The 27,713-nt window shown below is 36.8% G+C and overlaps 1 long non-coding RNA gene across 1 annotated transcript; it reads right to left on the bottom strand.

The window, feature by feature from the left end:
• Positions 1-14,561: 14,561 nt before the first annotated feature.
• LOC115511908 lies at positions 14,562-27,700 on the bottom strand. Its single transcript, XR_003968234.1, has 3 exons — positions 27,539-27,700; positions 20,853-20,930; positions 14,562-16,690 (listed from the first exon to the last, which is right to left on the bottom strand). It is a non-coding gene; the product is annotated as an uncharacterized LOC115511908 (long non-coding RNA).
• Between the last annotated feature and the right edge of the window lie 13 nt (positions 27,701-27,713).

The raw sequence follows: 27,713 nt of genomic DNA, 5'->3' as shown, positions 1-27,713 counted from the left end.
CTCTCTCTCTCTGTCAAAAATAAAAATAAACATTAAAAAAAAATTTTAAATGCTCATATCACAAAGGAGTTTTTTTTTTTTTTTTTGAGAAGAAAAAGTAGGATAATCAGGAAGAAGAATGTGGGAAAGGAGAAGGGAAGAAAAATGAACACAGGAATGTCTCACACTTTATTTATAAAGAAGCCTTAAAGGGGGGGTGCCTGGGTAGCTCAGTCAGTTGGGCATTGGACTCTTGATTTCATCTTAGGTCATAATTCCAGGATTGTAGGATTGAGCCCCACATCCTTTCTCTCTCTCCCCCCACTACCCCTGTCTGCACTATCTATAAAAAAAAAAACAAGTCTTAAGAGAAACCCAAAACAACAGAGGATATAAAGATAAGGATAAGAAAGAAAATTACAGCCTCTGACACCAAAAGCTATAGCAAACAGTAAACACATTCTAACTCCTAGCCAGATAAAAATAAAACCTCACACTAAAGGCCTATTTAGCTCAGTTCCTTTTACCCAGTATATCATGTTCAGTTTTCAACAACAAAAAAAATCAAAGACAGCATATTAAAAGACAAAAAACAGCAAGAGTTTGAAGAGATAGAGCCAGCACCAGAATGAGAGACCAATATGGCAGAGATGTTGAAATTGCCATACAGGAATTTAAAACAACTATGAATAATATGCTAATGATTCTAGGAGAAAATTGGACAAATTGCAAGAACAGATGGGAAATGTAATCAGGGAGATGGAAACTAAGAAAAAAATTAAAAATAAGAAATACTGTTATAGAAATGAAGAATGCCTTTCATGGGCTCATGAATAGACTGGATATGACCAAGGAAAGAATCAGTAAGGTTGAAGAAATGTCAGTAGAAGCTTTTAAAACCAAAGCAACAAGAGGAAAAAAAAAAAAAAAGAATGAAAAGGCCAGAATGGAATACTGAAGAACTGTGGGACAATTAAAAACAGAGTAACATACACATAATGGAAATACCAGAAGTAGAAGAAAAAGAAAAGGAACAGAAAAAATATTTGAAGCAGTAATAACAATAGCAATATAATAATAATAATAATAATAATAATAATATAATAAATATTAATTTGGGAAACAAGTTTTCCCAAATTAATGATAGATAGCAAACCACATACCTAGGAAACGCAGAGAACACCAAGCAGGATTAAAAAAAAATTCTATGTATAGGCATATCATACTCAAACTGCAGAATATGAAAGAAAAAATATTAAAAGAAGCCTGAGGGAGAAACTGTCTAACCTATAGAGGAGGAAGGATAAGAATTATGATGACTTTCTCTTCAGTAACCATGCAAAGAAAAGAACGTGGAGTATAATATTTAAAGTGTGAAAGGAAAAAACCCACCAACCTAGAATTTAGTATCCAGCAAAATTATCCTTAAGAAGAAATGAGAAATGAAGACCTTCTCAAACAAAAATTGAGAGAACTTGTTGCCAATAGCACTGACATGCAAGATATACTTTAAAAAATTCTTCAGAAAGAACAAAAATGACTTAGGTCAGAAATTCAGCAGTAATGGGGGCCTGGGTGGCTCAGTGAGTTGAGTGTTTGACTCAGGTCATGATCTCACAGTTTGTGAGTTTGAGTCCCACATTGGGCTTGCCACTGTCAGCGCAGAGCCTGCTTTGGATCTTCTGTATCCCTCTCTCTCTGCCTCTCCTCCACTTAAGCATGCTTCTCTCTCTCTAATAAATAAACATTTTAAAAAATCTCTTCATAAAAAAAAGTTCAGCAGTAATGATAACTTTTTAATGAGTGAAATAAATGAAGGCAATGTTACGAAGGATGGGAGGGAGGAAATGGTACTACACTGCTATACTTGCTGTACCTGTGAAGTGACAAAGTGTTATTTGAAAAACAACTTGGGGGGCGCCTGGGTGGCGCAGTCGGTTAAGCATCCGACTTCAGCCAGGTCACGATCTCGCGGTCCGTGAGTTCGAGCCCCGCGTCGGGCTCTGGGCTGATGGCTCAGAGCCTGGAGCCTGTTTCCGATTCTGTGTCTCCCTCTCTCTCTGTCCCTCCCCCGTTCATGCTCTCTCTCTGTCCCAAAAATAAATAAACGTTGAAAAAAAAAATTAAAAAAACAACTTGGACTAATTTTAAGTGAATATTGTAAACTTAAGTGCAACTACTAAAAAAAGTAAACAAGTAAGTAAAATATATGCTAACAGAGGATAAAAAATGAAATCACATAATATGCTCAGTGAAACTCACAGAAGCCAGGAAAAGAGTAGAAGTCAAAAACAAGAAACAAAGAACAAAGGCAATGAATAGAGAACAGTAACAAATATGGTAAATGTTAATCCAAGCATATGAACAATAATTTAAAACGTCAGTAGTCTAAATACACCAGCTAAAAGAGACTATCAGGGTGGGTAAACACAAACAACACCCAACTATATTATGTCTTCACAAAAAAAGAAAAAGAAAAAGAAAAAAGAAAGAAAGAAAGAGAAAGGTAAGTTAGACACAGAAAAAATAAAAGCATAGAGAAAAATACATCATGCTAGCACTAACACTAGAAAGGTGGAATAGCTTTATTAAATTCAAACAAAGCAGACTCCAAGTTAAAGAGGCAATATATGACAAAAAAAGGTCAATTCTCCAAGAAGACATGACAATCCTTAATGTGAAGCATAATGTCATATGTGAGGCAAAAACTAATAGAAATGCAAGAAGAAATAGATGAAGCCACTATTACAGTTGAATTTCTCAACAGCCCTCTCACAGTAATGGATAGATCCATCAGGCAAAAATCAGTAAGGACATAGCTGAACTCAGTAACATCAATAAACCGCATCTAACTGATATCTATAGACTACTTGATCCAACAACAGCAGAACATATATTTTTATCAAGCTCACATGGACATTCACCATGATAGACCACATTCTGGGCCATAAAACATCCTTTAGCAAATCTGAAAGAATAAAAATCATACATACCTGCTTTCAGACAATGATAAAATGTAACTAGAAATCTGTAACAGAATGATAGATGGAAACCCCCAAATACTTGGAAATTAAACAATAACCTCTAAATAACACATGGTTGATAAAAAAATTAATAAGAGAAATTGAATATTTTAAACTCGTTGTAAATGAAATAAAATGTATTAAAATTTGTGGTATGCAGCAAAAGCAGTGCGTAGAGGAAAACTTATGGCAATGGCTGCAGATATTAAAAAGAAAAAAATCTAAAACAATAGAATAAGAGTCCACCTTAGGAAATGAGAAAAAGAGGAGGAAATTAAATTCAAAGTAAGAAGAGGGGCGCCTGGGTGGCGCAGTCGGTTAAGCGTCCGACTTCAGCCAGGTCACGATCTCGCGGTCCGTGAGTTCGAGCCCCGCGTCGGGCTCTGGGCTGATGGCTCAGAGCCTGGAGCCTGTTTCCGATTCTGTGTCTCCCTCTCTCTCTGCCCCTCCCCCGTTCATGCTCTGTCTCTCTCTGTCCCCAAAATAAATAAACGTTGAAAAAAAAAATTTAAAAAAAAAAATAAATTCAAAGTAAGAAGAAAAAAATAAAAATCAGAGCAAAAATCAATATAATTGAAAATAGGACATCAATAGGGGAGCCTGGGTGCCCAGTCAGTTAAGTCTTGATTTCTGCTCAGGTCATGATCTCACAGTTCATGAGATTGAGCCTTGTGTCAGGCTCTGTGCTGACAGCAGAGAGCCTGCTTGGGATATTGTCTCCCTCTTTCTCTCTGTCTCTCTCTCACAGTTCATGTGATCAAGCCCTGTGTCAGGCTCTGTGCTGACAGCAGAGAGCCTGCTTGGGACTCCCTCTCTCTCCTCTCTCTCATTCTCAAAATAAATAAATAATCATTTTTTAAAAAAGAAAATATAACGTCAATAAAGAATATCAACAAAACCAAAGCTGGTTCTTTGAAAAGATCAATAAAATTGACAACCTCTAGCTACACTAACTTATGAAAAAGAGGGGGAGATTGGGGGGGTGGGAAAAGAGGAAGAGGGAAAGAAGACACAAACTACAAATATCAAAAAAGGAAGAAGGGCTCTAACTACTGATTCCAGAAGCATTAACAAAATAAAAAAATGTTTTGAACAACTCTATGCCCATAAGTTTGATAACCTAGATAAAATGGACCAATTTCTTAAAAGACAAAATCTACCAAAACTCACACAAGGAAAAATAGAAAGTCAAAATAAGCCTATTTCTATTAAAGAAATTGGATCAATAATTAATAATCTTCAAAAACAGAAAGCAACAGGCTCAGATGGGTTTAATGGTGAATTCTACCAAACATTTAAGGAACAACTTACACCAATTCTCTACAATCTCTTGCAGAAGACAGAAGCAGAGAGAATACTTACTAACTCATTCTATGAGACCAGCATTACCCTAATATCAAAATCAAACAAACATGTTACTAGAAAGGAAGACTACAGAACAATATCTCTCATGAACATAGATGTAAAATTTTTCAAAAAAATATTAGCAAGTTGAGTTCATAAACTTATAAAAAGAATTGTACACCATGACAAAGTGAAATTTATTCCAGGTATACAAGGCTGGAGCAGCATTTGAAAATCAATTACTATAATCTATCACATCAGCAGGCTAAGGAAGGAAAATCCTATGATTGTATCAACAGATTCAGAAAAAAACATCTGACAAAATCCAACACCAGTTCATGATTAAAACACACACACACACACACACACACACACACACACAAACTCTCAGCAAACTAGGAAGAGAGGGGAACTTGACAAAAAACATCAACCAAACAACTAGATACTTTCCCACTAAAATCAGGAACAATGCAAAAATGTTCACTTATATTCAACATGGTACAAGAAATCCTAGCTATTGCAATAAGACAATAAAAGGAATTGAAAGGTATACATATTGAGAAGGAAAAAATAAAATGTTCTTTGTTTACAGATGACATGATAGCCTACATAGAAAATCTGAACAAATCAATAGAATCAGTAAAAGAATCCCTAAAAGAACAAGTGATTATAACAAGGTTGCAGGGTATAAGGTTAATATTAAAAGTCAATTGCCTTCTTTGATACCAACAATGAATACATGGAATGTGAATTAAAAACACAATATCACTGGGGCACCTCCATGGATCAGTTGGTTAAGCACCTGACTTCAGCTCAGGTCATGATCTTGTGGTTTGTGAGTTTGAGCCCTGCATCAGGTTCTGTGCTGACAGCACAGAGCCTGGATCCTGATTCAGATTCTGTGCCCCCCTCTCTCTCTGCACCTCCTCCACTCACACTCTATCTCTGTCTCTCTCTCTCAAAAAACAATGAATAAACATTAAAAATTTTTTAATAAAAAAAAATACAATACCATTTATACTAGCAACTCCCCCTAAAAGAAAATACTTAGATATACATCTTAAAAAAACAGTATGATCTACATAAGTGAACCTACAAAACTCTGATGAAAAATATATAAAAGCCAAATAATAGAGAGATATTCTATGTGCACGGATAGGTAGACTCTATATTGTCAAGATATCAGTTGTTTCCAATTCAGAAAACACAAAGATCTAAAGGAAATCAGGAAATCAATACATGAACAAAATAAAAATATTTACAAATAAACAGAAATTATAAAAAGATCAGTATACACAAAACACCACATACAGAAGAATACTCAAAAACACAAGGTACATTCTCCATGATAGACTATATGTTAGGCCACAGAACAAGTCTTAATAAATTTTAAAGACTGAAATCATACAAAATATCTTTTTTGATCACTTGAAAGGACACTAGAAATCAATAGCAGAAGGAAAACTGTAAAATCCACAAATAAATGAAAATTAAACAACACAATTTTAAACAATCAACGGGTCAAAGAAGAAATCACTAGGAAAATTAGAAAATATCTTGAGACAAATTAAATAAAAGGCACAATTTATCAAAATTCATGGGATGCAGTGAAAGTGCTAAGAGGAAAATTTATAGTGGTAAATGTTTATAGTAAAATATTTTTACTATATTTTATTACAAATATAGTAAAATTTTATAGTAAATTTATAGTAAAGTTACTATTACTATAAACATTAGGATCTAAAATCAATTTTCTAACTTCACACCTTAAGAAATTATAAAAGGAAGAATTAAGCCCCCCAAATAGAAAAAGAGTAGAAAATAGAGAAACATTAAAAACAAATCATCAATGAAACCCGAAATTGATTCTTTGGAAAGATCAACAAAGTGGATAAACCTTTAGCTAGACTGACTAAAAAGAGAGAGAGAGAGGACTCTACCAAAATTAGTATGAAAGTGGGGACATTAGATTATAAAGACGTAAAAATGATCATGAGTACTATGAAAAATGGTACACCAACTAACTGGATACATAGGTGAAATGGACAAATTACTAGCAACACAAAACCTGCAAACATTAATTTATTTTAAAAAATTGAAAAATTGAATAAACTTAGAACTCGTAAGGAGACTGAATCAGTAACCAAAATCTCCAACAAAGAAAGGACCTGGACCACAAGGTTTTACTACTGAATTCTACTACTCAAGGCAATCTACAGATTCAATGTGGTTGTTATCAAAATCCCAATAATGTTTTTCACAGAAATAGAAAAACCCATCGTAAAATGGATGAAATTTCAAGGGGCCCCAAATAACCAAAATAATATTGGAAAAGAAGAACAAAGTTGGAAGATTCATAGTTCCTGATTTCAAAAATTACCACAAAACTACAGTAATCAGAACAGGGTGGTACTGGCAGAAAAAGACATATAGACCAATGGAATAGTGCATCAAGCCCCCCCAATAAACCATCATTTATACTGTAAAATATTTCAACATAAGTCCTATGATCATTCAATGGGGAAAGGACAGGCTTTTCAGTAAATGGTGCTGAGCAAACTGGATATCCATATGCAAAAGAATGAAGCTGGACCCTTACCTTACACCATATATAAAAATTAACTGAAAATTGATCAAAGGCCTAAACATAAAAACTAAAACCTTAGAAGAAAATGGGAAAAACTTCATAACATTGGATTTAACAATGATTTCTTGGATATGATACCCAAAACACAGATAACATAAGAAAAAATAGATAAATTGACTTTATCATAATTGAAAAAAAGTTTTGCAGCAAAGGACACCATCAACGGAATGAAAGTACAACTCACTGAATGGGAAAATACAGATGTGCAAATCATATATCAAATAAGGGGCTAATATCCAGAATACGTTTTAAAAAATAAAAAAACTCTTACATCTCAACAATTAAAAAAAAAACCCAATTTTAAAAGTGGTTAAAAAATATTAAAAACAATTTTTAAATTTATTTATTCTTTTTAAGTAGGTTCCATGCCCAACATGGGGTTCAAACTCACAACCCCAAGATCAAGAATCACATACTCTACCAACTGAGCCAATCAGGTGACCCCCCAAAATAGATAAAGAACTTGAACAGACATTTCTCCAAAAGAGATACACAAATGCCAATGAGCACATGAAAAAGCCCAGTATCACTAATTATTAATAAAATGCAAATCAAGACCATAACAATGTACCATTTCATTTCTATTAGGATTACTATTATTTAAAACAAACAAAACAAAATAACAATGTTGGCAAATGTGGAGAAACTGGAACACTTCTGTACTGCTGGTGAGAATGTAAAATGGTTGTAGACACTATAGGAAATAATGTGGCAGTTCCTGAAAAAATTTTAAAATAGTATTATCATATGATATAGCAATTCCACTTCTAGGTATACATCCAAAAGAATTAAAAGCAGGAACTGAACAGATATTAATACACCCATGTTAATAGCAGTATTACTCACATAAGCAAAAAGGTGTTTCAAATATCCATGAACAAATGAATGTATAAACAAAAACACACAATGGGATGTTATTTAGCCTTAAAAAGGAATGAATTCTGACGCACGCTACAACGTGGAAGAAACTTGGAGACATTATGCTAAATTAATAAACCACTGGTAAAGACAAATACTGTCGGATTCCACTTATACGAGATACCTAAAGTAGCCAAATTCATAGAGAGACAGAAAGGAGGACTTTGGTTATCAAGGATGTGGGAGGAAAAAATGGGTAGTTACTGTTTAATGAATATAAAGCTTCAATATGGAGGATGAAAATAGTTATGAAGATAAATGAAGGTTCTGGTTGCGCAACAATATAAATGTACTTAATGCCACTGAAATATACATTTAAAAATGGTTAAAATGTTAAATTTCATTTGTGTACATTTTACCACAATTTTTAAAAAGAATGATGAGCTCATACAGGAGTAGGTTGGGCTTCTAGTCCAATATGACCACTGTCCTTATTATAGGAAGCCGTCCTTATGAAGACGCAGAATATAGGGAGTTTGCCAAGTGAAAATGGAGGCAGAGATCAAAGTTATGCTACTGTAAGCCTAGGAACACCTAGGGCCACCAGAAGCAGAAGAGGCAAGGATGGATGATCCCTTAGAGGCTTCAGAGGGAGCCTGGCCCTACTACTACCTCAATTTCAGACTTCTAGCCTCCCAAACTGTGAAAGAATAAAATTCTATTGTCTTAAAGGAAAAAAAAAACATATTTCCATGAGAGTCAGTAAATACTGTATATAAATATGTAAAGCTTCTTACCTTGCCAGCAAAGTTATGGACTGGATGTTTGTGTCCCTCCCCCAAATTCGTATGTTGAAGCCCTAACCACAATGTGATGGTATTAGGAGGTGGGGCCTTTGGGGGTGATTAGGTTTAGATAAAGTCATGAGGGTAGAACCCTTGTAATGTGATTAGTGTCCTTACAAGTAGTGGACGAGACACCAGAGCTCCCTTTCTCCATCTGCACACACCAAAGAAAGCCCATGTGAGCACAGAGTGAGAAGGCAGCTGTCTATGAGTCTGGTAGAGGGCCCTCGCAAAGACTCAAATCTGTCAGCACTTTGATCTTGGAACTCCTAGCCTCCAGCAAAGTTAGCCACACAGCCACCCAGTAATACTTTGTTATAGCAGCCAGAGTAGACTAAGACAGTGTCTACTTTAGAAAAAGCCACATCATGAATCAAGCTGATTGCTGGCATTGCACCACGTGCAGTTGCTTACACTTCCTCTGAGACTGCCAAAACTAAAAAGTAGAATACAAAGAAAATAAACGATATAGCTACTTATATAAATACTGTGTCTAAAAGGTAAACCCAGGGGCGCCTGGGTGGCGCAGTCGGTTAAGTGTCCGACTTCAGCCAGGTCACGATCTCGCGGTCCGGGAGTTCGAGCCCCGCGTCAGGCTCTGGGCTGATGGCTCAGAGCCTGGAATCTGTTTCCGATTCGGTGTCTCCCTCTCTCTCTGCCCCTCCCCCGTTCATGCTCTGTCTCTCTCTGTCCCAAAAATAAATAAACGTTGAAAAAAAAAAAAATTAAAAGGTAAACCCAAAACAAAGTATGCAAAAAAGCTGAAGATTGTGAGCTGTCACACCTGGACCTGTTCCTTAGAGGTCTGGTGTACAAACCATTAGTGATTTAGACCGAGACACGAGGATCCACCTTTTCGAAATATGGAAAAACATTCCCAGTCAGGGAACATGTGGTGATAACCAGAACCAGCTTTTATGTTGGTGAATACTTCTCTCTTCTCTCCTCCCACACCATTCCATTCCTCACTTCTTAAAGGTTCATTTTCTCACTTCTCAAAGGATGAACGTAGTCCAAATGGAAAGAACTCATTGGCAATTTCATGTCTGAAGTGTAAAATTCCATCAGGGTTCATGTGTTGGATGGGTATCTGTTGTTGAGTGATTGTTTCTGGTAAGGTGGCATAAGGATGGTTCAAGACTTTTTCAGAGATATTTACTTTTCCTGTTTATACTCTACTAGTCTGTACCTTGCTTGAAGAGGGGATTTTAATGGTTCTGACTCTTTGTAATTCCACAGAGCAGTGAATCATGCTGAATGTTTTTAGGCTAGAAAATGATTGCAGGAAACTCCCTGTTCATTTTCCTAAGCACTGAATTATAGGAAATAAAAGATTTCTCCTAGAACAGAGCAGTTTTAGCTTCACGACAACATTGAGTGAAGGTACAGAGTTCCCATATACCTCCCCCTACACACACACAGCTTCCCCACCTATCAACTATTGGTTGCAATCAAAGCAAAGTATTGGTGGTACTATTTGTTGCAATCAAAGATCCTACATCAACACATCATTATCAACCAAAGTCCATAGTTTACATTAAGGTTTGTTCTTGGTGTTGTACATTCTTTGGGTTTTGGAACATATATAATGACATGTATCCACCATGATATTATCATACAGAATAACTTCACTGCCCTAAAATTCCTGTGCTCCTACTCATTCCTCCCACCCTCCCAACTCTTGGCAATCACTGATCTTTTTTACCATCTCCATAGTGTTGCTTTTTCCAAAATGTCCTATCGTTGGGCTCATACATTATGTAGCCTTTCCAGATTGGCTTCTTTCACCTAGTAATATGCCATTTAAATTTCCTCCATGCTGGGGCACCTAGCTGGCTGTCAGTAGAGCATGCAACTCTTGATCTTGGCCTGTGAGTTCAAACCCCACCCATGTTGGGTGTAGAGCTTACTTTTACTTATTTTATATTTTATTTTTGAGAGAGAGAGAGAGAGAGAGAGTTGGGGAGGGGTAGAGAGGCAGGAGGGACAGAGGATCTGAAGTGGGCTCTGCCGCTGACAGCAGAGAAACTGATATGGGGCTTGAACTCACAAATGGTAAGTTCATGTCCTGAGCCGAAGTCAGACACTCAACAAACCAAGCACCCAGTTGCCCATGTAGAGCTTACTTAAAAAATTTTTTTCCTCCATGTCTTTTCATGGCTTGATAGCTCATTTTTTATACTGCTGAACAATATTCCATTGTCTGGATGTATCACAGTTTATTTACCCAATCGCCTACTGAAGGACATTTTGGCTGCTTCTAAACCTTGGCAATTATGAATAAAGCTGCTATAAATAACTATGTGCAGGTGTTTGTAGGGACATACATTTTCAACTCATTTGGATAAATGCCAAGAACTGCAGGATTGTGTAAGAGAATGTTGAGTATTGTGTGAAACTGTCAAATCGCCTTCCAAAATGGCTGTACTATTTTTGTATTCCCATCATCAATGAATAACAGTTCCTGTGGCTCCACATCCTCACCAGCATTTTGTGTCACTAGTATTTTGGATGTTCACCATTCTAACAGATGTGTAGTGAAATCTCATTGTTACTTTAATGTGAAATTCATTAACAGCATACGATATTGAACACCTTTTCATATATTTATTTAATCATCTATATATCTCCTTTGATGAGGTGTCTGTCCAGATATATTACCCATGTTTTAACTGTATTATTTGTTTTCCTATAGTTGAGCTTTAAGAATTCTTTGTATATATTGATAACAGTTCTTTTTTTTTAATTTTTTTCTTTTTTAAAAATTTTTTCAATATATGAAGTTTATTGTCAAATTGGTTTCCATAGATAACAGTTCTTTTTCAGAGGTGTCCTTTAAAAATATTTTCTCCTAGTCTGTGGCCTATTGTCTCATTTTCTTGACTATCTTTCATAGATCAACAGTTTTTATTTGAATGATATCCAGCTTATTATTATTTTTTTTATCATGGATTGGTGTTATATCTAAAAAGTTATCACATCCCTAAGGTTATCTAGGTGTTGAGTCTCACAAAATCATTTTCTGGATCATCTGATATAATCATAAGATTTTTTTTTGTTTAGTATGTTGGTATGGTGGATTACATTTAATAATTTTCAAATATTGAACCAGCCTTGCATATTTGGGATAAATCCTACTTGGCTGTGGTGTATGATTCTTTTTATGTGTTTTTTATTAGATTTGCTAATATTTTCTTGGGGGTTTCTGCATCTTTTGTGAGATAATTGTCTATAGTTGTCTTTCTTGTAATGTCTTTGTCTGGTTTTGATATTAATGTTGGCCGTATAGAATGAGTCAGGAAGTATTCTCTCTGCTTCTATCTTCCACAAGAGATTGCAAAGAATTGGTATAAATTTTTCCTTAAATGTTTGGTAGAATTCACCAGTGAAACCATCTGGATCTGATGTCTTATGTTTTTGAAAGTTAATTTTGATTCAATTTTTAAAACAGATCTAGGCCTGGAGTGCCTGGGTGGCTCAGTCAGTTAAGCGCCTGAGTTTTGATTTCAGCTCAGTTCATCTCTCACAGTGAGATCAAGCTCTGTGTCAGGCTTTGTGCTGACAGTGGGGAGCTTGTTTGAGATTCTCTCTCTACCCCTCTACCCTCAAAATAAATAAATAAATTAAAAAAAATTCTTTTAAACAGATATAGGCCTATTCAGATTGTCTATTTCTTCTTGTGTGTGTTTTGGTAGATTGTTTCTTTGAAGGAATTGATCCATTTTATCTAAATTACCCAATTTATGAACATATGGTTTTTCATAGAAGTCACTCATATCCTTTTAATATCCATGGGGTCTATAATGGTATTCCTTATTTCTGATATTAGTAATTTGTGTCTTCTCTTTTTCTTAGTTTGGTTTGAGATTAATAAAAATAAATCTCTTCATTTATCTTTTCAAAGAACCAGCTTTCGGTTTTGTTGATGTTCTAGATTGATATCTTGTTTTCAAATTCACCTATTTCTGCTCTATTTTTTTTCTTGTGCTTACTTTGGATTGAATTTGCTCTTCTTTTTCTACTTTCCTAAGATGAAATCCTAGAGAATTAATTTTAGATTTTTCTCCTTTTCTAATATATGCATTTCATGCTATAAATTTCTCTCCATGCATGGCTTTTGCTTCATCCCACAAACTTTGGTAAGTTGTTTTTTTTCATTTTCATTTAGTTAAAAATATTTTAAAATTTCTCTTGAGATCCTTTCTTTGACTCATATGTTAATTAGAAGTGTGTTGTTGATCTCAAAAGTATCTGGGGATTTTCCAGATAGCTTTCCATTATAGATTCCTATTTTAATTCCATCGAGTCCGAGAGGAGATACTGTATTATTTCTATTCTTTTAAATTTGTCAAGGAACGTTTTTCTTGTTGTTAAGGTGTGTTTTATGGCCAGGCCATGTCTATGTTGGTGAATGTTCCATGTGAGCTTGGGAAGAATGTATATTTTGCTGTTGGTGGATAGTCAGTATCTATTCATTATAGCTACCAGTTGATTGATAGTGTTGTTGCCTTCAACTATGTCCTTACTGATTTTCTGCCTAATGGATCTGTCCATTACTGGTAGAGGGCTGTTGAAGTATTCAGCTATAATAGTGGATTTTCTATTTCTTCTTGCATTTCTATTGGTTTTTGCCTCACATATGTTGACACTGTTGCTAGGTGCAAACACATTATGGATTGTTATGTCATTTTCAAGAATTGATCCCTTTGTCATCATGAAATGCTCCTTTTTATCCCTGATAATTTTTCTTGCTCTGAAGTCTGGTCTGTCTGAAATACTGCTGCTCTTTCTTATTAATATTAACATGTTATATCTTTATTCCTTTCTCTTTAGCCTGTATGTGTCCTTATATTTAAAGTTGGTTTCTTGTAGACAAACAAATAGTTGGGTCTTGTATTTGAATCCACTGTGACAGTCTCTAGCTTTTACTTAGTGTATTTAGACTATCAATGTTTATTGATACAGTTAATACCTACCATATTTGTTACTGTATTCTACTCATTGCCATTGTTATTTGTTTCTATTTTTGTCTTCCACTTTTTTCTGTGGTTTTAATTATTTTTATATTATTCCACTTTCTTTCTTTTCTTAGTATATCAATTATACTTCTTTTTTGCTTTTTTCACAGTCACCCTACAATTTGCAAGATACATTTACAACTAATCCAAATCCATTTTCAAATAACACTATACTACTTCACAGGTAGTGAAAGTACCTTATAATAACAGAGTATTTCTAATTTCTTAACCCTCTCCCTTGTATCATTGCTGTCATTCATTTCTCTTATACATAAGCTGCAGTCACTGAATTTACTGTTTTGAACAAACTGTTACCTGTTAGATAGTTAAGAATAAGAAAAATAGGGGCACCTGACTGGCTCAGTCAGTGGAGCATGTGACTTTTGATCTCAGGGTTGTAAGTTCAAGTCCCATGTTGGATGTACTTAAAAATAAAATCTTTAAAAAATTTTAAAAATGAATAAGAAAAATGAAATTTTTAATTTTACCTTCACTTCTTCCTTCTCTAATACTATTCCTTTTTTTAACGTAAGTCTGGGTTTCTGACCTGTATCATTTTCCTCTTTTCTGAATAACTTCTTTTAACATTTCTTGCAAGGCAGGTCTACTGGCAACAAATACCCTCAGTTCCTGTTTGCCTGAGAAAGATTTATTCTCTTTCACTTCTGAAGGATAATTTTTCTGGGTATAAAATTCTAGGTTGGGGTGCATCTGAGTGGCTCAGTCGGTTGAGCGTCCTACTTCGGTTCACGTCGTGATCTTGTGGTTTGTGGGTTCAAGCCCTGCATCTGGCTCTGTGCTGACAGTTCGGAGCCTGGGGCCTGCTTTGGATTCTGTGTCTCCCCCTCTCTGCGCCTCCTGCACTCACTCTCTGTCTCTCCCTCTCTCTCAAGAATAAATAAATATCATAAAATTCTAGGTTGGTATAGTTCTTTTCCTCTCAATATGTTCAATATTTTATTCCACTCTTTTTCCTTAAATGCTTTATGAGAAGAAGTCAGATGTAATTTTTATCTTTGCTCCTCTATAGGTAAGATCTTTTCTTCATCTTTGTCTTTCTACAGTTTGAATATGATATGCCTAGCTGTAGTGTTACTTTGGCATTTATCCTTAGTGTCCTCTGAGAGTCTTGGATCTGTGGTTTGGTATCTGACATTGGATTTGGGAAACTCAGTCATTATTACTCCAAATATTTCTTCTATTACTTTCTCACTTTCTTCCTCTTCTTATATCCCATTGTACGTATATTATACTTTTTGTAGTTGTCCCATAATGTTTGAATATTCTGTTCCTTTTTGTTTGTTTGTTTGTTTGTTTTTCTTTTCTCTCTACTTTTCTGTTTGGAAGTTTCTGTTGACATATCCTTAAACTCAAGGATTCTTCCCTCAGCCATATCTAGTATACTAATGAGCTCATCAAAGCCATTCTTCATTTATGTTAAGTGTTTTTGGTCTCTAACATTTCTTTTTTATTATTTCTTATAATTTCCATCTTTCTGCTTATATTACTGACCTGTTTTTGCATGTTGTCTGTTTTTTTTTTTCTACTAGAATTCTTAGTTATTTTAAATTGATGGTCTGATAATTCCAATCCCTGCCATATCTGACTCTGATTCTGATACTTGCTCTGTCTCTTTAACCTGTGTTTTTGTTTTGGGTTTTGTTAGGTTGCCTTTTAGCATGCCTTGTAATATTTTGTTGAAAGCAAGACATGATGTACTAGGTGAAATAACATGTGGTAAATAGGCCTTAGTAATGTGGTGATAAGGTGTGGGGGGGAGAGGAAACTGTTCCATAGACCTATGATTAGGCCTCAGTTTTATAGTGAATCTGTGCCTCTGGATTATAAACTTCACAAGTGCTTCTCAGTAGCCCCCTTCCCAGCCTTCAGAGGGATAGGAGGGCTAGAGGAAGTGCAAGTTGGGTATTTTCCTCCCCCAAGTCAGTTCAATGCTAATAAAACCCCAATAGAATAGGTTCTGGGAAAATACTGTCTCTAAACTGTGGCTGGTTCTAGGGTGTTGACAGTTTGGGGAGATCCAGTAAAATCAGGAAGGAAGGGGTGGACCCAGAACACAAGGCATACTCTGACTGGGGGTAGGGACTCTACCCAACTTTCCCAGCCTAGAGCAGGATCATACCTATCCTGGGCTTGGTACTGCATCTAATGCTTTGCTGGGATTAGACCATTCCACTACCTCTAACTTTAATTTCCAGCTGTTGTGAATTTCCAGCAAAGTTCAAGCTTTGCAGCAAAATTTCAGTCTGTGTAATTTCCAGCAGTTCTCAGGGTCTACAAGAATCATGACCCTAAAAAATTCAGAAAAGGATGTATAATTGTTCATGATATAAGGCAACAAAAATTACAATCTAAAGTCTAGAGGTTTGTAAAATTAATTTTGCCCACTGTTGGACAGGAGCTTAAATCCCAGGAACAACAGGAGTTCAGCATTATTGATGAATATTAGCTTGACCATTTTGTTTTCCACCATGATAAACATCGACAAAGCAGAGATTTTCTTTGTCAGTGGACTGTGTAGAATATACTACCATTCTCTTATTCTCTGTTCACCATAACTTCTTCTGATATCCAGGTTAAATACTGGAGACGTGTGCCTCAGGCCAGGAACTGATCAAAAGAATAATCTCAAAATGTCCTCTTTTCCTTCCAAAGAATAATCTTTCCCTGGAAGGAATTCAAAAGAAATGAGAAGGTGTAGAAGAAAGATGCAAGTCCCATGAAGCTCAAGTCTTGAAGCAGCTTGCTGAGAGGGTAAAACATGAGAAAGAAGTGCTTCAGAAAACAACAGAAGAGAACAACAACTTCAGTCAAATGTCCTACTCTGGTAGTGGTTCCCAAGGAAATTTTTGCTTGTAGGTCTCTGCTCCACTATGTTGTGATTCTGTTTTTCTATCTGTCCATTTCTCCAAACTTTGTTGTAGTAGTTTGTCCTTTGGTCTCAATTCTCTGATGGATCTAAGAAGAGTTGTTGAGTTTTAGTTTGTTCAGCTTTTTACGTGTTGTTAGGATACAGTGATGACTCCCAAGTTACTTACATGCTGACTGAAAATATAGAGCTATTTAAAAGGGAGGAAAAGATGGCAGCAGAGTAAGAGGACCCTAGGTTCACCTCATTCTACAAATGCAACTAGATAATTATCAAATCATCTTAAATACCCCAGAAATTGGCCTGAAGACTGGCAGAACAAGCTCTACAACTAAAAGTAGAGAAGAGGCTACATCAAAGAACATAGGGGGATGCCTGGGTGGCTCAGTCGGCTGAGCATCCGACTTCAGCTTAGGTCGTATCTTGTGGTCTGTGAGTTCGAGCCCCATGTCAGGCTCTGTGCCAACAGCTCAGAGCCTGCAACCTGCTTTGGATTCTGTGTCTCCCTCTCTCTCTGCCCCTCCCCTGTTCATACTCTGTCTCTCTCTCAAAAATAAAATAAAAACAAAAAATTAAAAGGAAAAAGAAGGTAGGAAGCATAGAGATACAGTTTGGGAGACAAACATCATGGCTACCACAATGGGGAGGGAAACATGGTTGTGTAGAAGGGCAAGAGATGGAATAGCACACAGAGGAGTGCACAGGGGAAACAAATCCTCATAGCAATTGGCTTGGAAAGTGAGAAGGGCCAAATTTCATGAGTTCTTACAACCAGCAATGCTTAATGCCTGGAGCTTTAAAGCTCAGATAGAGCCCATAGCGCATTGGGACTGCTCTTGGAGAAGAAGGCAGGACAAAGAGCCTATGGACACACAGCATGGAAACAGCAATCTGAAGAGCACCTGGGGCATACAGTGGGTAGGTTATTTGCTCAGCTCAGAGCAAGTCCCAGAGAGGTAGCATTTACAGAGAGGCCCCCTCCAGGAACGAAGGAACTGGCAGCCACCATTTCCCTCCCCTACCTCTCAGCATAAGCACAGGGCCACTTGCAGGAACTAGCGTAGAGAAGACGCCTTGCCTACACCAAGTCCCACCTCCCTACACTCCGGTGAAACTGCCCATCCCAGTTAGGCTTGCCTGAGTCCCAGTGCAGCAGGTTCCTTCCTCCAAAGACCCGCCCAAATCCCCGCCACAACACATTTCCTAATGCAGAAGTTCTGCAGGGCCTCAGTTCTGGTGGCAGTGGTGACACGTCTCATCTTACAAGCAGACTAGAGCACACCTAGTTAAAACCCATCACATTCAGGCCAGGAACCAAACACTGCCCACGAGAGCAAAGAGAACCTCTGCAGGGGCACCTGGGTGAATCAGTCAGTTGAGCGTCTTTGGCTCAGGTCGTGATCTCATGGTTCATGAATTTGAGCCACACGTCCAGCTCTGTGCTGACAGCTCAGAGCCTGGAGCCTGCTTCAAGTTCTGTGTCTCCCTAGTTCTCTGTCCTTCCCCCCACCACTCTCTCTCAAAAATGAATAAACATTAAGAAAAAACATTTTTTTAAAAAAGAGAGCCTCTGCAGATGACTGACCTGAAGGATAAAGTGGCCAAGACACAATAGCACAGCACATGCAGCACATATTGGAGACACTTCCTGAAGCACCCGGCCCTGGGAAACAGGGGTCACTACACAGCAGGGCACTACAGGTCCTCTTCTTCATAATACAATTATCCTCAAGAACAGGAGATGTAGCTGATTATCCTAACATATAAAAGTAAGCACAGAGACTTAGACAAAATGAGAAGACAGAGAAATTAGTCCCAACTGAAAAAACAGGACAAAGCCACAGCCAGAGATCTAAGTGAAACAGATATAAGTAAAATGCCTGATGGAATACTTAAAGCAATGATCATAAGGATACTCACTGGACTTGAGAAAAGAGTGGAAGACAACAGTAAGACCCGTAACCCAGAAATAAAAAAGAACCAACCAGAGACGAAGAGTACAATAAACAAGTTTCGAAACACTTGATGTAATGAACAGCAGGATGGAAGAAACAGAGGAACGAATTAATGATCTAGAAGACAGAGTAATGGAAAGTAATCAAACTGAATGAAGGAGAGAAAAAATATGCAAAATGAGAATAGACATAGGGAACTCAGTGATGCTATCAAATGTAATAACACTGGTATTTTAGGAGTCCCAGAAGAAGAGAGAAAACAGGGTAGAAAATATACTTCAAAAAATAATAGCTGAAAACTTCCCTAATCTGGGGAAGAAAACAGATATCCAGATTTAAGAGGCACAGAGAACACCCAACCAAATCAACAAAAGAAGATCCTCACCAAGACATATTGTAATTAAGTTGGCAAAATATAGTGATAAAGAAAAAAATTGAAAAGCAGCAAGAGAAAAGAGAACAGTAACACAGGAAGGTAAACCCCATAAGGTTATTAGCAGGTTTTTCAGCAAAAACATTCTAACCCAGAAGGGAGTGGCATAATATATTCAAAGTACTGAATGGGAAAAATCTGCAGCCAAGAATACTCTATCCAGCAAGGTTTATCCATTCAGAATGGAAGGGAAAATACAGTTTCCTAGATGAACAAAAACTAAAGGAGTTCATGACCACTAAACCAGCCCTGTAAGAAATATGAAAGGGGATGCTTTGAGTGGAAAGACCCAAGTAACAGTATCAAGATAGGAAACATAAAATTGGAAAAAATGAATATTTCTGTAAAAATCAGTCAAGGAACTCACAAAATAAAAGGATATAAAATATGACAATATATATCTCAAACATGGGAAGGAGAGGAGTAAGGAGTGAGTTCAAACTAAAATGACTATAACTTATAATATAGACTGCTATTTGCAGAAGATGCTATATACAAACCTAATGGTAACCACAAATCAGAAACCACTAATCAATGTGTAAAGAATAAGAGAAAGAAACCCAAATATATCACTAAAGAAAACCAGCAAACCATGAAAGAGAAAGACAAGAAAGGACCAGAGAAAATCTTCAGACACAATCACAAAACAAGTAATAGAGCAGCAATAAATAGGTATCTATCAATAATTACTTTGAATATAAATGAACTAAACACTCCAATCAAAAGGCATAGGGTGACAGAATGAATAAAAACAAACAAACAAAAAAGATCCATCTATGTGCTGCCTACAAGAGACTTATTTTAGACCTAAGGACACCTGCAGATTCAAAGTGTGGGGATGGAGAAACATCAATCATGCAAATAGATGTCAAAAGAAAGCTGGAAAAACAATACTTATATTGGACAAAACAGACCTTAAAACAAAAAGACAATGGGAATGCAATCTGGTGCAGCCACTCTGGAAAACAGTATGGAGGTTCCTCAAAACTCTGAAAATAGAACTACCCTATGACCCAGCAATTGCACTACTAGGTATTTATCCAAGGGATACAGGTGTGCTGTTTCGAAGGGACACATGCACCCTAATGTGTATAGCAGCACTATCAACAATAGCCAAAGTATGGAAAGAGCCCAAATGTCCATCGGTGAATGAATGGATAAAGAAGATGTGGTGTGTATGTGTATGTATGTGTGTATATATATATATACACACATACATACACATACACATACACACACACACACAATGGAGTATTACTCGGCAATCAAAAAGAATGAAATCTTACCATTTGCAACTACGTGCATGGAACTAGAGGGTATTATGCTAAGTGAAATTAGTCAGAGAAAGACAAAAATCATATGACTTCACTCATATGAGGACTTTAAGAGACAAAACAGATGAGCATAAAGGAAGGGAAACAAAAAGAATATAAAAACAGGGAGGGGGACAAAACATAAGAGATTCATAAATATGGAGACCAAACAGAGGGTTATTGGAGGGAGTGTGGGAGTGGGTATGGGCTAAATGGGTAAAGGGCACTAAGAAATCTACTCCTGAAATCACTGTTGCACTATATGCTAACTAATTTGGATGTAAATTTTTAAAAAATTAAATTAAAAATTAAAATAAATAAATAAAACAAAGAGACAAAAAGGACAATATAATAATATCCAAATAAGCCACTAGTTAGTTTTGCCTCTGAGATATTCCATCCAAATGTCTATGCAGATGATAGTATATGTCTGGATATACTTCAGAACCATTGGAGTCCAACCTATGACATGTCTTCTAGTTTAACATCCATACAGTCGCTATTGGATGAACCCAATCCCAATAGTCCACCAAACAACTAGGCTGCTCACCTGTACCAGGAGAACAAACAGGAATATGAAAAACGTGTTTCTGCATGATTGTTGACCCGGGTGCAGCAAAAGAAGAGGCTGGTCAAAAGAAAAATATATAATAATGTGTTTGTCACCTTCCTATTCTTCAGTGTCATTACATTTACTTTATTAAAAGGAAAATAGTTGTTAAAAAGGGGGGGGGCAATCCAACAGGAAAATATAACAATCATAAATATTTTTGCACCCAACATAAAAGCATCCAAATACATAAAACAGTCAGTAACAAACATAAAGGAACTAATCAATAATAATACAACAATATTAGGGGACTTTAACACTCCACTTACATCAATGGACATATCATCTAAACAGAGAATCAACAAGGAAACAATGCCTTTGAATGACCCACTGGATTAGATGGACTTAACAGATATACTGAGAACATTCCATTCCCAAAGAGCAGAATACACATTATTTTCAAGTGCACATGGAACATTCTCAAGAATATATCACATATTAGGCCACAAAACAAGCCTCAACATATTCAAGAAGATAAAGGTCATACCACAATGTATGAAACTAGAAGTCAACCATAAGAAAAAAATATGGAAAGACCATAAATACATGAAAGTTAAATAAATGCTGCTAAACAATGAATGGGTCAACAGGGAAACATGGAAACAACTGAAAGTGAAAACACAATGGTCCAAAACATTTGGAATGCAGCAAAGGTGGTTCTAAGAGGGAAGTTTACAGCAATACAGGCCTACCTCGAGAAGCAAGAAAAATCTCAAATAAACAACCTAACCTTACACCTAAAGGAGCTACCAAAAGAACAACCAACAAAACCTAAAACAGCAGAAAGATTAGATCACAAATAAATGGTATAGAAACTAAAAACAAAACAAAACAAAACAAAAAACAAAAACAGAATAGATCAATGAAACCAGAAGCTGGTTCTTCAAAAACAATCAATAAATTTGATAAACTTCTAGCCAGACTTGTCAAGAAAAAAGAGAAAGGACTCAAATAGATAAAGTCACTAATGACAGAGGATAAATACAAAAATATAGAAATACAAATAATTATAAAAGAATATAAGAGAAAAACTATATGCCAACAAATTGAACAACCTGTAAGAAATGTATAAGTTTCTAGAAACATATAACCTACCAAAACGGAAACAGTAAGAAATAAAAAATTTGAACCAGCAAAAAAATTGAATCAGTAATCAAAAAGCTCCTGGGGTGGCCTGGGTGACTCAGTTGGTTAAGCATCCAACTTTGGCTCAGGTCATGATGATCTCATGGTTCATGGGTTTGAGCCCACATCAGGCTCCTGGGAGCTGCTTCAGATTCTGTCTCCCTCTCTCTCTGCCCATGCTCTGCTCATGCTCTGTCTCCTTCTGTCTCTCAAAGATAAATAAATAAATGTTAAAAAACAAACAAACAAACAAACAAACAAACAAAAAAACCTCCTAACAAAAGTCCAGAGCCAGATTGCTTCACAGGTGAATTCTAACAAACATTCAAAGAAAAGTTAATACCTATTCTTCTCAAACTATTCCAAAAAATAAAAAAGGAAGGAAAACTTACAAATTCATTCTATGAGGTCAGCATTACCCTGATACCAAAACCAAATAAAGACACTACAAAAAATAAATAAATAAATAAAAGAACTAAAGGCCAATATCTCTGATGGACACATATAGATGCAAAAATCTTCAACAAAATACTAGCAAAGCAAATCCAACAATACATTAAAAAAATCATTCACCACAATCAAGTGGAATTTATTCCTGGGTTGCAAGGGTGGTTCAATATTCAAAAATCATCAACGTGATACGTCACATCAATAAGAGAAAGGAAAAGAACCATATGATCATTACACAGACATAGAAAAAGCATTTGACAACATACAACATCCATTCGTGGTAAAAACCTCAATGACTAGGTTTAGAGGTAATATACCTCAACATAATAAAGACTGTATATGAAAAACCCACAGCTAACATCATTCTCAGTGGGGAAAAACGGAGAGCTTTTCCTCTAAGGTCAGGAACAAGATAAGGGTTCCACTCTCACCACTTCTACTCAACAGAGTACTGGAAGTCCTAGCCACAGCAATCAGAAAACAAAAAGAAACAAAAGGCATCCAAATCAGTAACAAAGCAAAACTTCCACTACTTGCAGATGACGTGATACTATATATAGAAACCCCTAAAAAACCTATATATAGAATATAGATACTATATATAGAAACCACCAAAAAACTGCTAGAACTGATGAACAAATTCAGTAGTCACAAGATACAAAAATCAATGTACAGAAATCTTCTGTTGTATTTCTATACACTGAATAATGAAGCAGTGGAAAGAGAAACTAAGAAAACAATCCAATTTACAATTGCGCTAAAAAGAAGATACCTAGGAATAAACCTAATCAAAGAGGTATAAGACCTATACTCTGAGAACTATAAAACACTGAGGAAAGAAATTGAAGATGACACAAAGAAATGGAAAGACTTTCCATACTCATGGATTGAAAGGCTGTTAAAATGTCTATATTACCCAAAGCAATCTACACATTTAATGCAATCCCTATCAAAATACCAACAACATTTTTCACCGAACTAGAGCAAATAATCCTGAAATGTGTATGGAACCACAAAAGACCTCGAGTAGCCAAAGCAATCTTGAAAAAGAAAAGCAAAGCTTGGGGCACCTGGGTGGCTCAGTTGGTAAAGGATCCAACTCTTGATTTTGGCTCATGTCATAATTTCATGGTTCGGTTCATGGGATCGAACCCTGTGTTGCCCTGCACTGTGACTATTGGTGCACAGCCTGCTTGGGATCCTCTCTCTCTCTGCCCCTCACCCACTCGTTCTCCCTCTCTCTTTCTCTCTGTCTCTCTCTCTTTCTCTCTGTCTCTCTCTCTCTCAAAAATAAATAAATAAACTTAAAAAATTTTTAATAAATAAATAAATAAAATGGAAGAGTGGAAGAGAAGACAATGAGCTTAAAAAGGGATAAATTATTTGCAGCGAAATTGAACAATTTCACAAATGGTTACTAAGACATTCTAGAAGATTATAGTCATCAACAGGTAGATAGCAACAGTCTCCTGTGATTTGCATGCTTTGAAGAGAGAAGCAGGGGAGTTCCCACAGCTATAATTGCTCTAACCACTCTGTCTGAGCATGTTGGCAATTAAATTTAGAGGCATTTCAGCTCAAACTGGCTAAAAAACAAGTAAATCGTTCAAATAAATAAAAGGTTCAACTACTGTATTAGTACATTATATTTGGATAAATGTTATGATATAAAGGATAGATCTTGATGATATTATTTCTTCAAACTCATGATTTGATTACATTCATTCATTTATTCATTCAACAAACTGAGTCCTTAAGATGTGCACACACTGTGCTAGAAACAAACACAATTAAGAACAGTCCCTGCCAGCAAGGCACTTAACCCAGTTAGAGAGCCAGGCACATAAATGGCAACTTAGGAAAACAATGTGGGACATGGAATGATAGACAGGTACACAGGGTACAGAAAGATAAGAAAAGACACCCAATATAGTATGGAGCAGGAAGGAAGGAAGAGGAAAGAAAGAGACCAGGAAAGGCTTCTAGAACACAGTGGTACCTGAACAGAATATTAACAAGTCTAGCTACTCCTCCTATAAATCTCATAGATTATGAATAATGTATTTTCTATTCCTCTTTTAGCCAAGTTCTAAAGGCTGTGAATTCAAGAGATGAGAACTAGAAATAACTGGATAATGTAGGAAGACAGGCATATTTTCTACAGAAATAATGAGGCCTCCGCAAGCAAGCAGGAGAGGTAACATGTAGCTTTATAGAGGTGTTGCAGGGTTTAAAGCCTCTGCAACGTTTGTGCATTATAGCAGGAGTAAGGCTGCTTAGGCGTCTGATCAAAGACATATTGGGGCACCAGTAAATAAATACCACTGCCATGAAATGATATGGTGATGTTTCGGTGGCATTCTGTTCTTCAGACTTTCCAGGACTAAAGAGCTTCTGCAATCGCTCACATAGCTACAGCGGATATTACATTTAGAATCAGAAAGTGGGCGCTAGAAAAAAAGTCAAGATCAGCATGTAGAACCTTTAATTCACAGAGGAGGAATCTGCAAGGAAACCTGCATGCCTGAGGTCATTAGGCTACTACTGAGATGAGACCAGGATGCAGGTCTAGGTCATTTATTTATTCATTAAAAAAATTAAATGAAATCTAAGTGCCCAGGCTATTTGCTAGGTACAGAGTAAGAAACTTATACTCATCGATACGTCCCTACTCTCTCCCACCCAACCTCCTACCACAAATATCATACAGTTTCACTCAGAAATACTTTCGATGTCTTCAAAATATAAATACTTTTAATAAAACCTACATATCATTCCTTAATTTGCTAAATACCATCAAATATCCAGTTAATATTGGAAGTGCTAGTCATCAAAATGAGTTTTTATGATTATTTATGCAAATTGGATCCAAATTGGATAGAAAACATTGTACAATAAAAGTTTCTTTGTTATCATTATTTGTTGAGGAAATAAAGTCTTTAGCTAGTAGAATTCTCCAGTCTAGATTTTGCTGATTGTGACCTTAGTTTTCATTGAACATGTACCTCTACCTTCCAATTTTTTTTTTTTGTAACTTCCATAAACTAGTACTGAGATCTAGTAGCTTGATCACACTCAGGTTCAATTTTTTGACAAAAATACTTCACAGGTGGCTCTACGTACTTGCTATCATACTACCTCAGGAGGCATGTAATTAATGTCTGGTTGTCTTTCTGTGATGTTACGATTAATCAGCAGGTGTTGCCAGACTGATCCATCCATTCTAAAATTCCAAGGTGCTATGTTAGATAGATTGTTCAGACGAGGCCTTTCTGAGGAAGTGACTTTTAAGGTGTGACTTAAAAGATGAAAAGGAGCCAGTGTGCAGAGCAAAGGAGAGTGTAGCAGCTGGAGGCCCTGAGATGAGAAAGAGCTTGCCATATACCTAGTCACCCCCTCAGGATCGGCAGAGCTTTTCTTTCTATTCTCCATTACTTCCAGTAGCCCCCCAATCTCCAAAAGGTGGAAGCAGAGAACCCTTGGCTTATAGGTGTCAGGAACCCAGTGGCACTTTCAGGTACAGGTGGCCCCAGGTACGTAATGTTGCTCTCCTGAAAATGCTTAGGAGCAGGACTATTTTGACTTAGACTCAGAGACCTAGATGAGAAAACAACCTGGTTTCTCTCATGACACAAACCACCCAGCCATTTTACTGAGCATGATGGCACAGCAGAGATGTGGTTCTTAGGGTACAACTGGGCACTAAAGAAGTAAGGATAGATTTTAATCAGTAATACTATTACAATAGGGAAAGTGTCCAGTGCAAATTTTACTTACCTTCCTTATACAGAGGTGACTAGGCCTTTCAAAGGGAAAATAAGGGAATAGGCAAGAGAATGAGGGGGTCTCAGTAGAGTCAGGGCAGTGATAAGTTACAAAAAGCTAGAAAGGGGGATGATCCCTGTGAAACCCGCCAGGGTTTGCCAACCGACTTGTAGAAATTAGAGTAACCTTCCTCTTTCCACAGAAGCTGGGAGACAGGGTCAGACAGTCAAAATTTTTGACAACCTTGTGTTTTCTGAGGCAGCACTTTGAAGAGGGCTAGGGTTATCCTAGGGATATGGCCTTGAGCTGTTAGAAACTATGTTTGTTGAGGCCTTTGTAGGCCAAGGGTGACAGGCCTAGTCAAGAAGAGGGTTCAGAAGAACCCATCTAGAGTGTGGTCAGGGAGAGACTTCTTGTCAGTTGTTATAAATATCAAATGAGATATTGCCCTGAAAATGTTTGAAGAAATATAACACATCAATATCAGTTGACACCTTAATTCATATAACCAATCCTATCCCTTCCCCTCCTTCAAAATGCTTATTGAAATTCTTCCCTACAACTGTGTTCCAACTACTAAACATCCTGCCATTTGGTGATAACACCTATTCTATGTACTATGTGCTAGGTACTTTACCTACATCATAATATTTCCTTCAAACAGAAAAGTTAGGTACTTGACCAAGGTCACACGGCCAATGAGTGGCAGAGCCAAGAATCATACACAACTCCAGTGATTGTTACCCAGTTCCACTAAACAAGAAACTCCTTACATCTTTCAAACCGTTCAATTAAAAAGAAAATCTATATATTCTTAACACACTGGACATGTTCATTGCTCACAAGATTTTTTTGTAAGAATCTTATCATGCATGTGAGCTCTCATTCATTCCAACAAGATTCTGAGATATTAAACGGCAAGGGTCAAGCTGTGCACTTTCTAGTTTATGAAGTATTTCTTCAGCACCGCTATGTATCGTAGCACCATATTTAAGCCATTGTCCTGAGAGAACTAGGGAACGGGCTACAGAATAGTAAATGCTAACTGTACAGTCCAGGAAAGAGATCAACAACGAGTCAGGACAGTTGGGGAAGGTTTCAGGGAAGATTAGAATTGAGCTCCATCTTGAGGATCAGCAGGATATTGGCCCTGAGAAAGAAAAGAAGGGCACTCCAGGGCAGAAGGTGGGAAGCAAGAGTAATAGAAGCTCACATATCTTTCAAAATCAGTATATACATCGTCACAGAGCTTGAGTGACCGACAATTGTGCATCCGCTGATATTACCGTAAAAGGAAGCTGTCTTGGAAGTTTAAGTGTCTGAAGTAGAAGCTGGTCGAGGAGCGGCGTACTGTGACTCACCAGCGATCCCGACGCCTCTGGCGCCCCTTAGCGGGACTCTACAGTCCCACTACCTGAAACCACAATTTAGATGCATAAGCATTAGCCTCTCTATAATGTT

The sequence above is a fragment of the Lynx canadensis genome, chromosome B1 (assembly GCF_007474595.2).
Source record: "Lynx canadensis isolate LIC74 chromosome B1, mLynCan4.pri.v2, whole genome shotgun sequence".
NCBI classification, from domain to species: domain Eukaryota; kingdom Metazoa; phylum Chordata; class Mammalia; order Carnivora; family Felidae; genus Lynx; species Lynx canadensis.
Note: the sequence above shows the minus strand (reverse complement) of the source record. Positions and strands in the feature narration are given on the sequence as shown.